At 67.8% G+C, this 15,838-nt stretch overlaps 1 pseudogene; it reads right to left on the minus strand.

Annotated features, from left to right (window-relative positions):
• Nucleotides 1-3,980: 3,980 nt before the first annotated feature.
• Nucleotides 3,981-5,226, minus strand: LOC149127657 (uncharacterized; annotated as a pseudogene).
• Between the last annotated feature and the right edge of the window lie 10,612 nt (nt 5,227-15,838).

Below are 15,838 nucleotides of genomic sequence, written 5' to 3' on the forward strand. Positions count from 1 at the left end.
CGAACAGAAGCACCTGTGTGGGGCTTAGGGCACCCACCTCCCAGGGCCCCGGGGAACACCTGCCGGGTTACTCCGCCCCCACAGCACAGCAGGGCCCCTGCCCAGCCCAGCCCAGCCCCCAGCTCTGGGAGGCGCCGCCCAGCACAGGCAGGGCCAGGGAGCTGTCGGTGAGGCGGTGGACAACCTGGTGAGGCTTCCCCGGCGGTGATAAATAAAGTCTTTATTTAAAAAAAGGCAGTTGGCTGGCGCCGCGGCTCACTAGGCTAATCCTCCACCTGCGGCGCCGGCACAAGGTTCTAGTCCCGGTTGGGGCGCCGGATTCTGTCCCGGCTGCCCCTCTTCCAGGCCAGCTCTCTGCTGTGGCCCGGGAAGGCAGTGGAGGATGGCCCAAGTGCTTGGGCCCTGCACCCCATGGGAGACCAGGAGAAGCACCTGGCTCCTGGCTTCGGATCAGTGCAGTGCACCGGCCGCATCACACTGACTGTAGCAACCATTTGGGGGGTGAACCAAGGGAAGGAAGGCCTTTCTCTCTGTCTCTCTCACTGTTTACTCTGCCTGTCAAAAAATAAAAATAAAAAAAAGGCAGTCGGCCACAGAGGCCGTGGAGCCGTCCAGGACAGAGAAGCGGGTGATGAGAAGTGGACAGAGACCCGGAGGCCTGGGCAGCTCCGGCTGTGCAAGCGGAGGCACCCGGGCCTCCAGGAGGATGGACTGGCGGCGTCTGCAGTCTCCCAGGGCTGGTGGGAGACCGGGGCCACCCAGCCGAGGGGCTGCACGGGACACAGCAGAGAACCTACAGCAGGGCCTCGCCGAGACCACTGAGACCATTGTATGGAGCAGGCGGACGCATGCAGCCGGCCAGGAGCCGGAGTAACGCTGACGTCTCACGGGGACCCTGCAGCCGCAGGCAGGGGCTGACACGTGTGGCCCGGGAAGAAAACATGCTCTGTCCAAAAAGACCCCAGAGACGACATTAAGGTCCCCGCAGGTCATCAGGAGCGCTGGTCGCTTGGAAGAAATCCTGGGAGCGGACGTCAGAACAGAGGACAGCGGCAGTGGTGACAGCCCGGAGAAGACGTGGGGCCCCAGAGAGGACGCGGCGGGGCGGGCGGGAGGCCCAGGCGGGGCCCCCGGGTGCGTTCTGCCTGTAGGAGCCGCGGGGACTTCTGGCTCTGTCCAAGGACTGCAGCGTCCCAGGGAGCCTTGGCTCGAACCCTGGGTTTGTTCTGCCGGGCCCAGCTCTCAGCGGGGCGGCCGCTCCCCGTGGCCCTGCGCGGCCAGCCGGGCCCCTGTTTGTGGAGCAGCCTCAAAGCTTGTGGGTGCCAGGGTGGCAGAGAGGGCCCTGCCCTGCAGACACCTGGGCTCGGTCAGCCCGTAGTCACAGGCAGAAGGGGCAGTGGTCACCTGCGCTGCCCAGCGCCGCAGCCCCACCCCCGCAGAAGCGACCGCGGAGGCTCGCAGGGGCTGGGCCCCTCCCTCCCGAGACAGTGAGGACTTTCAGAGGCGGCTGCGCGTGCGGGGGTGGGAGCGAGGGCACCTGCCCAGGGGAAGGTGCTGGCTCAGGGAAGCCGGGCACACTCAGCCGGTCCCTGCGGCCCTGGCACGGAGACGGCCCGGGGCGCCGTTCATCACAAACAGCACAAACAGCGCCGAGAAAGCAGACGTCTGCCTTCCAGAGCCGCAAATGTTAGAGCAAAATGTCCAGTTTTCCACAAAAAAGAAAAAGTCAGAAGGCCTGCAGGAGACGGTAGAGTGCGGTGCATTGCAGGGAAAACTGGAGCAGGCGATCAGCCCGGCCGCGGGGCCGGCACACTGCAGCGGTGCTGTGGCCAGCAGGCGGGGCCTCCACCTGCAGCGCCGACATCCCACGAGGGCGCCAGTTCGAGTCCCGGCTGCTCCTCTTCCGATCCAGCTCTCTGCTGTGGCCTGGGAAAGCAGCAGAAGATGGCCCAGTTCCTTGGGTCCCTGCGCCCACATGGGAGACCTGGAGAAGGCTCCTGGCTCCTGGCTTCGGATCAGTGCAGCTCGGCTGTTGTGGCCATCTGGGGAGTGAACCAGCAGATGGAAGACCTCTCTCTTTACCTCTCAAATAAACAAATAAATCTTAAAAAAAAAAAAGACATCAGAGGTCTGGGTTCGAGTCCTGGCGCACTCCCGATTCCAGCTCCCTGCCAACTCATGCCCTGAGAGGCAGCGGGAGTGGCTGAGGTCGTGGGGTCCCGGCCACCCACGGGAGCCCTGGACGGAGCTTCAGCCCAGCTGCTGCAGCACTGGGGGGTGAGCCAGTGGATCAGAGCTCTGTGTGTCAAGTAAATAACAATGTTAAATATAATTTTATGTAATATTTATTTTAAGTATTTCAAACATATATTTGTTTGAGAGACAGAGACGTCCCATGGGCTAGTCCACTCCCCACATGCCCAACACAGCTGGGGCTGGGCCAGGCCGAAGCCGGGAGCCGGGAGCCCTGTCCGGGTCCCCCGCGGCGCTGGCAGCCTCCCGGGAGCTGGAATCGGGCACAGAGCCAGGACTGAGCCCTGGCACTCGGCGAGGGATGCCACCAGCCCAAACAGTGTCCTAATCACTGCCAGATGCCCGCCACTAAACAAATACTTTTTTAAAAATAGAGGGGAAAAAAACCAGAAATCCCAGAGACATGAGCAGGCGGTCAGCTGCCGACCTCCCCTGGTCCTGGGAGCTGGGCTCCACACGCAGGTGCAACGCCCCAGGATGGGCGGTAGGCAGAGGCACAGCCTGGCCGACCCCGGGAGCCCCTTACAGAGGTGCCGAGGGGCTGCCCGGCAGCCTGTGGGACCTGTGGCTTGTAGAGCCCGTGTGCCGTGTCTTAAATGGCCCCCAGCCCTCTCGGGCAGTGGCCGGGTGGTCAGAGCTGACCCGCCCAGCCCAGCCAGGGCCCAGGGGCATGGAGGAGCTGGCCCAGGGGGCAAGACAAAGACTGAGGAGCCTGGGGCGGAGGTGGGCAGGGTGCCCCGTGTCTTCCCCGCTGTGGGCAGGCGGAGGCCTGGCCCCGTGTGGCCCTGACGTCCCTTCCAATGGCCATGGGTGGACCAGGCAGCTCTCCAGGCAGAGTCCAGCAGGGGCCCCGTGCCCAGGACCCTGGGCCACCACTGGATGTGGACATGAGTGAGAAACAAGCCAGGATTAGCCCCCTTCAAAGTGCCCTGTGCCCCTGCTTCCTGGGGGGGGGAGGGCCCTGTGCCCCTGCTTCCTGGGGGGGAGGGCCCTGTGCCCCTGCTTCCTGGGGGAGGGGAGGGCCCTGTGCCCCTGTCTCCTGGGGGGGGATCCTGTGCTCCTGCCTCCTGGGGGGGGAGGGGAGGGCCCTGTGCCCCTGCTTCCTGGGGGAGGGGAGGGCCCTGTGCCCCTGTCTCCTGGGGGGGGATCCTGTGCTCCTGCCTCCTGGGGGGGGAGGGGAGGGCCCTGTGCCCCTGTCTCCTGGGGGAGGGGAGGGCCCTGTGCCCCTGTCTCCTGGGGGGGGATCCTGTGCTCCTGCCTCCTGGGGGGGGAGGGGAGGGTCCTGTGCCCCTGTCTCCTGGGGGAGGGGAGGGCCCTGTGCCCCTGTCTCCTGGGGGGGGATCCTGTGCTCCTGCCTCCTGGGGGGGGAGGGGAGGGTCCTGTGCCCCTGTCTCCTGGGGGGAGGGGAGGGCCCTGTGCCCCTGTCTCCTGGGGGGGAGGGGGGGATCCTGTGCTCCTGCCTCCTGGGGGGGGGCCCTGTGCTCCTGCCTCCTGGGGGGAGATCCTGTGCCCCTGTCTCCTGGGGGGGAGGGCCCTGTGCCCCTGTCTCCTGGGGGGGGAGGGGAGGGCCCTGTGCCCCTGTCTCCTGGGGGGGAGGGCCCTGTGCTCCTGCCTCCTGGGGAGGGCCCTGTGCTCCTGCCTCCTGGGGGGGGATCCTGTGCTCCTGCCTCCTGGGGGGCAGGTCGTGTGCTGTCGGGTTCCAATCAGACCACCAGGAAGCGTCCTCCCTAGAACAGGGTGGCAAGGCCTGGTGTGAGCTGGGCGGCCTGAACTGCAGCCCCTCCCACACATCTGTGCTGGTGGCAGGAGTGTGCGTGTGTGTGTGTGAGCATGTGAGTGTGTGAGTTCGAGTGTGTGTGTGTGATTGTGTGTCAGTGTTTGTGTCTGTGTGAGTGTGTGTGATTGTGTCAGTGTTTGTGTCTGTGTGTGTGAATGTGTGTGTCAGTGTTTGTGTCTGTGTCTGTGTGAGTGTGTGTGAATGTGTGTGCATGTGCATGTTGCGTGTGTGCGTGTGTGTGAGCATGAGTGTGAGTTCGAGTGTGTGTGTGATTGTGTGTCAGTGATTGTGTGTGACTGTGAGTGTGTGAATGTGTGTGCTGTGTATGTTGTGTGTGTGCATGTGTGTGAGCGTGTGAGTTCGAGAGTGTGTGTGTGATTGTGTGTCAGTGTGAGTGTGTGTGTGATTGTGTGTGTCAGTGTTTGTGTCTGTGTGTGTGATTGTGTGTCTGTGTGTGAATGTGAGTGTGTGGGCGTGTGTATGTTGTGTGTGTGTGATTGTGTCAGTGTTTGTGTCTGTGTGTGTGTGAATGTGAGTGTGTGTGTGTATGTTGTGCGTGTGTGTGTATGTTGTGTGTGTGTGTGTGTGTGTGTGGCTGAGGGAGTCTGAGTGCCTCCCTGGGTGGCCTCAGCCGCTGCTCCCAGAGCCCCACGAGCTGGGGCCAGCAAGCCCTGGGTGCTGCCGGTGCCTCTGAGCCCAGGCAGGTCCGGGGGGGCAGGCAGAGGCCACCTCCCACCCTTACAGAGCCTGCACCGGGGGCCCGGCCTCACCCCATCATTCGGGGTGAGTTTTGGGGGTTCTCCTGTGGTCCCCAGGGCAGGGGCTGTTGTGCAGGCCAGAGGGGGTGGGGTGCGGGGGAGAGTGGAGGATACAGGGGAGGCCGGAGGGTGGGCGCCAGGACAGGCAGGGGGTCTGGGGGAGGGGCGGCGGCCCACCCTCTGCCGCTCCTGGCCTCCCCGGCAGGACTTCCCAGCCTGGAAAATCTGAATGCGCCTGTGGCCTGGCCGGCGGCGCCGACTCCAGCCTGCCACTGGCCTACTTTCCACTGGGTCGGGGGAATGTGGGTCAGCCCAGAGCCAGCAGGAGCACGGACACCCTCCAGCTGGCGGCCAGGGAGGGCTGTGGACACGCTGACCCTGCCCACACCCCACGCCCCCACTCCCCATCCCCACGGCCGCTCCTCACGCTGCCGCCATGGCCCCGACTCCCGGCTGGGTGCTGGGGTGAGAGGGGCGGCACCTTCACAGAGGCCGCCGGGCAGCTGCTGCCCCTGAGGGCCACTGGCCTGCGCAGAGCCTGGCCGACCCAGCAGCCCCTGCCCCGCAGACGGCGGAAGCCGGGTGGCCGCCAGCACCGGCTCTGGCACCGGGCCTTCCCTTTGGAGTCTCGGCCCGACCCCCGTGCGCCTGAGCCCCTGCCCCTGTCCCCTGTGTCCCTGAGCCCCTGCCCCCTGTCCCCTGTGTCCCTGAGCCCCTGCCCCCCGTGCCCCGCCCCCCTCTGCCCCATCCCCCATGCGCCTGAGCCCCTGCCCCCTGTGCCCCGTGTCCCTCTGTCCCTCTGTCCCCCATGCACCTGAGCCCCTGCCCCTGTGCCCCGTGTCCCTCTGTCCCTCTGTCCCCCGTGTCCCTAAGCCTGCATCCCTGTGTCCCCCATCCCCCCGTGCCCCTTCCCCTTGTGCCCCTGAGCCCATGAGAGCACACGGGACACGCAGGGCAGGGCAGTGTCCGTGTCACAGGGGCAGAGCGGTCACTTGAGGGGACCTCGCATCTTTGCCTGCAGCTTGGGAGGCAGAGGAGGGTGAGGGTCAGCACGGCCAGGAGTCCCCCCTGCAGCCCTCGGTGTCACCTGAGAGCAGAGAGAAGACTCCGGAGCAGGGCGACCTTTCACCCTGTCCCCCGGAAACCCCGGGGACCATGAGTCAGAACCCCAGGGCACGAGACCAGAGAGGGGCCTGGGCGTGGACTGCGGGCAGGGCTGGGGCTGCACTCACTGACCCTGGCTGGGGCAGGGCTGGGCCCACACCCCGCACACGCAGAGACGCGTTAAGACTCCTCGTGTGGTCCAGGTTGGTTGTACTCCAACCCGCGCTGAGCCACGCAGAAGCCCAGGCCTGTGTTGTGGTCCCTAAGGTGAAGCCGGAAACACACCGGGACCCGGGCCTCCTGTGGGCCCGGCCCTCCTCGGGGCTGTGGAGAGGGGCGGGGCGCAGCACCTGGGTCGGGGTGCAGGCTCCAGGCCCAGCTGCTCCACGTCCGAGCAGCGCCCCGCTAGTGGCCTGGGAGAGCAGCAGGTGGAGACGCAGCGCGGCCCGGATGGCGCTCCCAGCTCCTGGCCGCGCCTGGCCCAGCCCCGACTGCGCGGGCTTTCGGGGAGTGAGCCAGCGGATGCAAGGTCTCGCGCCCTGCCTGCCTCTCAAGTAGATAAAAATAAAGGAACAAATATTAAGACAAAAAGAGGGAATTAGGAGGCTACAACCAGAAATTACTGAGTGCAGAACAAACAGTGAGAAGGAGAAATGACTGTGTTTGCAGAATGAAATCAACAGAAGCCCTTTGTCCCCACCCCACCCCCGGAGCCCCGCTGAGGGCGTCCCACGAGGCCGAGGCCCTGCTGCGGGGCCTGGGAGCTGCCCGGGACGTGGGCTGGGTGGGGCCGGGCGCGGAGGCCCTGGGGGGAGCACACACGTGCACGGGTGCAGGGCTGGAAGGGCCATGAGCGGTGAGCCGGAGCAGGCAGCCGGGCCAGGCGCCAGGCCCGCCGGGGGCCGGTGTTTTCCTGACCTCCCGCCCCGAGGAAGACGGAAAACCCGAAACTGATCCGCGGAGCGGGGGAGGTCACACCAAGGCCTGACGTGGGACACACGAGGAAGTCAGACAGGCACGGCCGCCAGGGAAGCGGCAGAGCCCCGGGGAGGGATTTCAGACGGAATCCAGCGAGATTCCTGCAGGATTACGTGTGGGACGGGTGGCCTCCGTGACCGCAGCGCAGCGGCAGGAACCTGGCCCGCGTCGGCGGTGTCACCAGCAGCATTCGCTGCAGCAGGGAAAACCTGACAAGGACGCCCCACGGCAGCCACCAGATCCCACCGCAGGAAACACACGTGGGGGCTGCATGTCCTGATCACGGGGAACACGCGTGGGAGCCGCATGTGATCATGGGGAACATGTGTGCGAGCTGCCTGTGATGATCATGGGAACAGGCGTGGGAGCTGCATGTCCTGATCACGGGGAACACTCGTGGGAGCTGCATGTCGTGACCATGGGGAACACACGTGGGAGCTGCATGTGATCATGGGGAACATGCGTGGGAGCTGCGTGTCACGATCATGGGGAACACACGTGGGGGCTGCGTGTGATGATCATGGGGAACACGTGTGCGAGCTGCGTGTGATGATCATGGGGAACACGCGTGGGAGCTGCATGCCATGATCATGGGGAACACGCGTGGGAGCTGCATGCCATGATCATGGGGAACACACGTGGGAGCTGCGTGTCACGATCATGGGGAACACACGTGGGGGCTGCGTGTGATGATCATGGGGAACACACGTGGGAGCTGCATGTCCTGATCATGGGGAACACGCGTGGGAGCTGCATGTGATCATGGGGAACACGCGTGGGAGCTGCATGCCATGATCATGGGGAACACACGTGGGAGCTGCATGCCATGATCATGGGAACTCATGTGGGAGCTACATGCCATGATCATGGGGAACACACATGGGAGCTGCGTGTCACGATCATGGGGAACACACGTGGGGGCTGCGTGTGATGATCATGGGGAACACGTGTGCGAGCTGCATGTGATGACCATGGGGAACACGCGTGGGAGCTGCATGTCCTGATCATGGGGAACACACGTGGGAGCTGCATGTGATCGTGGGGAACACACGTGTGAGCTGCATGTCCTGATCATGGGGAACACGTGTGTGAGCTGCGTACCATGATCACGGGGAACACACGTGGGAGCTGCCTGTGATGATCATGGGAACAGGTGTGGGAGCTGCATCTGATGATCATGGGGAACACATGTGGGAGCTGCATGTCGTGACCATGGGGAACACGCGTGGGAGCTGCATGTCGTGCTACAGGGAACACGGCTCTCGATGCACACGATGCTGTCATCACCGTCAGCTTTTCTTGCACTTAAGATCAAGTCAGTGACACGAGCGTCAGAGAAGCGCGGGGACACTGTTGGTGACAGGACTGCAAGCCCCGTGACCCCGCTGCTGGGGCAGGATGCTGGTCTAAGACCAGTGACGCCCAGTGACCAGCACCGGGAAGGAACACGGCCCCGCCGCCCGCCGGCTAGTCAGGCGGAGACGGGGCTGCTGTGAGAGGGGCGGGGGCGTGGCCGGTGGCCCCGGTGGCCCGGGCGGGCTGGCCCCTTGTCCCAGCCACAGGGCCAGGTGAGGCCACCAAAATGCCCACGTCCAGCTCCCAAGAGGCAGGTGCCACAGCCCCCGAGGCCACGCTGTGTGAGTGGCGGCTGCTGCACCTGCCTCGCCTGCGTGAGGGAGGTGGGGAGCCTTCCCATGACCCCGAGAGGCAGGGGTGCAGCGGGAGGAAATGCGGTGACGTGGACGCAGCTGTGCGGGGGGACGGGGTGCCTGCCGGGCCCCTGGCTGCAGAGCAAGCACCCCCTCCCTGCCGGACCCCACTTCCACAAGATGATGAAGGAGAAGCGCCTGCCATAGACCCGCGTAGACGGCAGCAGCCTGTGCTGGCTGGGGGTCCTTTTCCCAGGCGTCCCGGCACTGACCCATAAGCCCCAGCGTCCGCTCTCAAGCCACAGGCGAGGACAGCCGGGGACGAGCCGAGGACACCTGCACGGAGCTGGGCAGGGGTGGGGGTGGGGCGCTGGAGGGGTGGGGCTGAGCCGGGCGGACCCTGTGCCGTGGGGCTGGCGCGCGGCCACTGCCGGAGGAAGCCCGGGGTTTCTGGAGGAGGCTGCGTGCTGGCCGGTGCCGAGCTGCCCCCTCAGCGACGTTGTCCATCTGCCGGATGACCTCAGCGCGTGGGGAATGCGTTCCTCTGGCTGCCCTGGCCACAGCTGCTCCCCATCAGGCCGCGCTGACTCTCCCCGCAGCTGCTCCTCCAGGCCCCGCCCCTTCCTGTCCCCCTCCCATCTGCCCGGGTCTGTCCTGTGGGCCAGGGCCCTGGGTGCCCCTCCCCGGCCATTGATATGTACCAGTGTCCAGCCCTGGACACCGCTCCCCGGCGTCCCGAGGCCCCCGGGCATGGTTCAGATCCCCAGTTCCCTGTGCTCTGGGCTGGGCCCCCAGTCCTCCCGTGTCCTGTGGGGTCTGCCCCGGGGGCTTTGGGAGCCTCCTGCCCGGGGCCCTGTCTTGTGTCCTCTGGCCAAGTCCCTCCCAGCTCCGCCCACTGCACCTGCCACAACCAGCACCCTCTCAAGCCGGGGACCCCAAGGCACCCACTGGGCTCAGGGCTGGGCCTGGCGCCTTCCTGCCAGGGACCCTTCCCCACGGGGCGCTGCTCAGCCCTGGCAGGGGTTTCGCCGGGGCCATCCCGGGCCTGTGGTCAGCAGAGCCCCTCACAGCCGTGTGGAGGAGGCCCCGCCCTAGCCACACCGCTGCCGTCTGTGCGTTGCCCGGCTCTGAGCCCCACGCTGAGGGGTGAGCTCGCCGGCTCCACCGAGAGACCCCCAAGCACCGGGAGGCCATGGCGTCAGTGCCAGAGCAGCTTCCACTCCCACAAAGGGCCCCCGCGCCCGTCACTGCTCTGTGGTTTCCACGTCAGTCAGACGCTCACACCTGGGGGAGTGACAGGCCCACACACGGGTGAGTGACAGGCCCATGCACGGGGCAGTGACAAGTTCACACACAGGGGAGTGACAGGTTCACAAACAGGGAAGTGACAGGTTCAGACGGGTGAGTGACAGGTTCACACACAGGTGAGTGACAGGCCCACACACGGGTGAGTGACAGGTTCACACACGGGTGAGTGACAGGTTCACACACAGGTGAGTGACAGGTTCACAGACGGGTGAGTGACAGGTTCACACACAGGTGAGTGACAGGCCCACACACGTGTGAGTGACAGGTTCACAGATGGGTGAGTGACAGGCCCACACACAGGTGAGTGACAGGTTCACACGTGGGGGAGTGACAGGCCCACACACAGGTGAGTGACAGGTTCACACACATGGGTGACAGGCCCACACACGGGTGAGTGACAGGTTCACACACAGGTGAGTGACAGGCCCACACACGGGTGAGTGACAGGTTCACACACGGGTGAGTGACAGGCCCACACACGGGTGAGTGACAGGTTCACACACAGGTGAGTGACAGGTTCACACGTGGGTGAGTGACAGGCCCACACACAGGTGAGTGACAGGCCCACACACGTGTGAGTGACAGGTTCACACGTGGGTGAGCGACAGGCCAGACCTTGGTGCTGACAGCCGGCAGCCAGCAGGCAGTGTCGGGTGCTCCTGCCCCAAAGGCAGCCGAGGGCCAGAGAAGCAGGTGAGTCCCCACCCCACAGGGAGAACCATCGGGGACTGACACTCCAGAAAGATCCACGCGCCCACCTCTGCTGCTTGCTCAGCCCCAAGCGCAGGCACGGGATGAGCCCAGGGCTCCGCTCTGCTGGCTGCTCGGGGGGCTCTGCAGTCCCTGGGCCACGCGTGCCCCGTGTTCCTGGTGTCACACGTGCCCCGTGTTCCTGGCGTCACCCCTGCCCCGTGGCCCTGGCGTCACACGTGCCCTGTGTTCCTGGCGTCACCCCTGCCCCGTGGCCCTGGCATCACACGTGCTCTGCAGTCCAGGGGTCTTGGGCAGCCCCAGCCCCACGATTGTCCAGGCCCCAGAGGGAGTCCTTGCTGTGCTCAGTCCCATGTCAGGGTCCGCCCTGGCCCCTGGGCTGTGGTGACCACCTCTGAAGTCCAGATGGGGACTCCACGTGCAGGCACCTGCAGCACGGGCACCACACGGACGCTCCCGCGTGGTGGGTAGAGCCGCGCCCTGGCCAGCCGGGCCATCGCGTGGGGGCCGGAAGCCTGCCCCGGAGTTCGGTGGGCGGAGACCCCAGGCCTGGGCCCAGAGCGTCCCCACAGGCTTGGGGATAGGACGGGGGCTGGGCGGGCCGTGCGCTGCCCTCTGACCTCGGAGGGTGCAGCAGGGAGAAGGCACCAAGGACAGGACAGGCCCAACCCTGGAGCTGCCAGCCCCGGCGCCAGAAAAAACGTGTCTTGCTGGCCAGCACTGAGTGTCACGCAGCCAGGAGGGGCACAGACCCCCCGCTGGCCACTTGGCCGGCTGTTTGCCAGGCCCCAGCTCCCAGGTGTGGCGTGGACCGGGACTCCGTCCCCACGGCAGGGGTGCCACACGGCTGGGCATGTCCGCCTCCCCGTCTGAGCCTCCGTCTGGGACAGGCACCGTGGGCCTCGAGGGTGGCCAGCGGCCAGCAGCGGCCTTCCTGACTCTCCGGAGAAGGCTCTCCCAGGCCCAGCTTTTCACAAAGGGGTCACCCGCGTCCCTCGGTGTCCACCCCGACGGCACCCGCGGCCTGAGCCCGCCCCGTGTCCCTCGGCGTCCACCCCGGGGCGTGAGCGGCCAGGCTGCCGCGGACCTGCTCAGCTTCCCGCGGGCCGAGACGCACACTGACCCCAGGGCCTGATTCCTGCAGGGCTCCCGGCCCCGGCGTCGCTGACAGGTCTCTGAGCCTCCCGAGCCAGGAGCGTGGCGGAGCTGGGCCCTGGCTGGGGCCCATGGCCAGGTGGGGCCTGGCCTGGCCCTGATCAAGGCCACAGCCGTGGCTGCTCCCACGCTGGGCCCCTTCCCCCACGCTGTCCGGGCAGGGCTCCAGGTGTGGCCCTTGGCAGGGACATGGGCTTAGAGGGAGACAGCCGTGTCCATCCAGGTACGAGGGGCAGGCCGTGTGCCGGGCACCTGGACTCAGAGTCCGAGCCGGGGAGGCCTGACAGCTGTCTTGGGCGTTGCCAACACCCCGGTCGGTGTCCGTGAGCTGCAGGACCTGGGGCCGGCTCCGCCCACTGTGGGAGGGCGGCTCTGGTAGGGCGGGGTGGCACGGGAGCCGCCGTCATCTGGTGTTCATGCCGGTGCCAGCTCCCGGCTGCTTTGCAAATCCAGACGCCCTACCCCTGGCCCAGCAGGGGTCCCGTGGGGACATCTGGGGATAGCCGGCCCCAGCCTCCCCAGCCCTGAACCCCTGGCACCGCCCGCAGGCCGGACCCCCACGGACCCGCAGCTGTGCCGGGAAGGCTGGGAGCCGGGGCAGCGAGGACGCTGCGGGCTGTGGGGCCTGGGCGCCGGCCAGGCCCAGCATGTGGTTCTCGTTTTGGCCATGACGCAGCTCCCTCCTGGAGTCTTCCCCACGCTGCCCGGGGGCCGCCAGGGCAACCCTGCCCCGCCCAGGGCTGGCCCAGGCCTCCACAGCCCATCCCCTGGCCCAGAGCCACGCCTGGGCCACCACTCGCCCTGTGCAGGTCTGGTCCCACCTGCAGGGCCAGGTGGTGTCACTCGTCCCGGGAAAAGCACAGCCACAGCCCCCAGGCGTCCACTGGTGGGGGGGCGACCCCGGGGCCTGGGGCCGGGGGCCAGGGAGGAGACCATGGAGGCTGGGGGGCCGGGGGCCAGGGAGGCGACCCCGGGGCCTGGGGCTGGGGCCAGGGAGGAGACCATGGAGGCTGGGGGCCGGGGGCCAGGGAGGCGACCCCGGGGCCTGGGGCTGGGGGCCAGGGAGGAGACCATGGAGGCTGGGGGCCGGGGGCCAGGGAGGTGACCCCGGGGCTGGGGGCCAGGGAGGAGACCATGGAGGCTGGGGGGCCGGGGGCCAGGGAGGAGACCATGGAGGCTGGGGGCCGGGGAGGAGACCATGGAGGCTGGGGCGCCGGGGGCCAGGGAGGAGACCATGGAGGCTGGGGGCCGGGGGCCAGGGAGGCGACCCCGGGGCCTCAGCCTCGTCCGCCAAGGGTGTGCCAGCAGCCAAGGCTGCCTTGCAGCCGCGAGGCCCCAGCCTCGAGCACGGCTCACACAGTGCCCCTGCACTGCTGTCCATCACCCTGCCCGCACGGGCGCTGTGGGGTGCAGGCGACCTGCGGCTGCCCGAGGCTCGTGAGGACAGGCCCTGCCAGGGTCTCCGCGCTCTCAGGGGCTGTGGTCGAGTGCCCAGGCCGGACGCCCAGCGGGGGGCGGCTCAGAGGGAGGGCAGCCCCGGCCGTGGGGGTGGGGTGGGTACCTCACGGTCACGGCCCAGCAGGTGAGGGCCAGGGCCGCCCCACGCCACGTCCACCCCTGCAGAGGCCGCTCCCGCCTCCCCGCCGTCCCCGCGCCCCGAGAACCGCCTCGGCAGAGCTGGCTGCGCCCCAGGGCGGCTTTTTCCTGTGCGGTTTCCAGGATTCTGCGTTTGCTGAGACACTCGCCAGTGTTATTGGAAAGCTGGCCCCGGGCCCAGGAGCTCGCTGGCCCTCGGCCCTGGCCCTCCCCCCCCCGCCTGCCCCCCAGGGCTCCTCCCACCCCGCAGCCACCCCCCCCCCCGCACTCCCGGCGCTGTCAGCTTCCATCTGGTCAACACCCGCCCCTCACAGGCACCCAGGAGCCCGCGGGAGGTGGGGAGGCCCCAGCTGGGCAGCCCCGGCTCGGCCAGCAGCCCTGAGCCACTTCCTGCACCCGGGGCTCAGTCCTCCCCCACAACAGCACTCAGGGGGTGCACAGAGCAGGGGTCTGTTCAGAAGGGGTGCGGGGCTGGGTCTGCCTGGGGGTGTCGGGATCAGCAGCACGCGGGACGGCCACGTGCGGCGGCCCTGGCCCCCGCCTCAGCTACACTGACCTGGCTGTGAAGACCCGCCCCTCCCCTGGGTGCCCCTGGTGCATGCCCCCTCCCCTTGGCAGGGCGGAGTCAGGGCTGGCCTGGCTGGGTAGGAACCCCCTCCCTGCCAGGACCCCCAGCAGTCCTGCCCTGGGGGATGTGGGCAGGGGGAGCTGGGAGGGTCTGGGCAGGGCTGCGGCCGTGTGCTGGTGAGTGGGTGACCTCTGAGGGCCCCTGCAGGAGGCATGACGGACAGATGGGCGGATGGGCAGGCGGGCAGGCGGCCTCAAAGCTTCGGGAGACCAGGAGGGGCTGGACCGGATTAGCACAAACAGCTGGAGCCACCTGCCCAGGAGGAGGGGGCCTGGCCCCACGGCCCCACAGCCCCACAGCCCCACGGCCCCCGGCCTCAGTGCCCCTTCCCAGGGATGACCCCTCCTCCCTGCTCCCGCTCTGGGGCCAGGCGTCAGCCAGATGGCCGCGATGGTGTCAGCTGCAGACCTCCCAGACATGGGTGCTGGGTCCCAGCAGCCCTGGAGGGGGCCGAGGCCACGGCTGGGGGTGAGGGAGAGCAGCGGCGGGACCCCCACGTGGGGCCCAGGGCAGCATGTGCCTGTGACGAGCAGGGCCTCGCGGGGGCAGGGGGCCTTCTTTGGACCAGACCTGACCCTGCCGCTCCCTGGTTGGGGTAGGCTCGGGCTCTGGGAAGACGTAGTGTGGGTGCCAAGTCCCAGGCCCAGGAGTCTGCAGCGAGCTGCCCGGAGGGAAAGGCCCCGGCTGCTCACCTGAGCGCCGCCCAGGACTGCCCTTCCCTCCCCAGCCTCTGCGCCTGGGCCCCGGCTGACCCCCGACCGGCTCCCGCGAGCGCGGCCCACACGGCTGCTTCAGCCTGCGGGCAGCCCCCACGTCGGGCACCGCCATGAGCTGGGCCACGAACCCAGCGCAGGCTGCGGCTGTGGACCACTTGGCAGCCAGGCTGTGCTGAGCGTGTGGACAGCCCAGCAGCGGGGCCTTGCCGCCTCCAGCCGCTTCCAGCTGCCACGATCCGCCACGATCTGCCCCAATCCGCCACGTTCCGCCACGATCCACCACGATCTGCCACGTTCCGCCACGATCCGCCACGATCCCTCAAGCAGAGGATGAGGGTGCTCCCGCCCACTGACCACGCCGGGGCCCTCTGCCGAGGCAGCTGGGCAGGTCACTTGGGACCCTTTGCAGCCAGAGAAGGGACCCCCGGCCCGGGCTGGGACACGTCAGCCTCAGGGCCCGGGGGTCCGGCTTGGCCTCGGTGGGCTCAGGTGCTGGCTGTGCGGCGGGGGCAGGGCAGCACAGGAGCGCTGCAGTGTGGGTGCTCAGAGGGTTGGGGCTGCACCCTGGCCGGGCCACCGCTTGTGGCCTGGCCATAGCTCGAAGCCAAAGGCAGCAGCCAGGCCAAGAAGAGGCCAGAAGGCCCTGTGCCGAGCGGGAGGCCTTGGCCACCGTGGGAGCGCCAGCAGCAGCCGGCCCGGCCCTGAGTCCCCTGTGCTGGCGCTGGTTTACCTACAGAAGCAAGAATCCCACCAGCCTGTGGCTAAGGGCGGCTGGGCAGGGGGCAGGGGGACCGCGAGGGCCCCGTCCCCTCTTGGCCAGCTCCACCCCTCACCTGCCCAGAGCCAGGCTGCGGCGGCCCCATGTTGCCTGGGGTCAACGCCAGGAGGGGAGGAGGGGGCAGCAGGTTAGTCACAGGGGAGAGCAGGGGGAGTTGGGGAGGAGGGGGCAGCAGGTGCAGCCGCAGGGGGAGGTGGGGAGGACGGGGCAGCAGGTGTAGCCGCAGGGGGAGGTGGGGAGGACGGGGCAGCAGGTGTAGCCGCAGGGGGAGGTGGGGAGGACGGGGCAGCAGGTGTAGCCGCAGGGGGGTGGGGAGGAGGGGGCAGCAGGTACAGCCGCAGGGGGGTGGGGAGGACGGGGCAGCAGGTACAGCCGCAGGGGGGTGGGGAGGACGGGGCAGCAGGTGTAGCCGCAGGGGGAGGTGGGA

This window comes from Oryctolagus cuniculus, chromosome 2 (assembly GCF_051225735.1).
Source record: "Oryctolagus cuniculus isolate XC-2025 breed Fujian yellow rabbit chromosome 2, ASM5122573v1, whole genome shotgun sequence".
NCBI classification, from domain to species: domain Eukaryota; kingdom Metazoa; phylum Chordata; class Mammalia; order Lagomorpha; family Leporidae; genus Oryctolagus; species Oryctolagus cuniculus.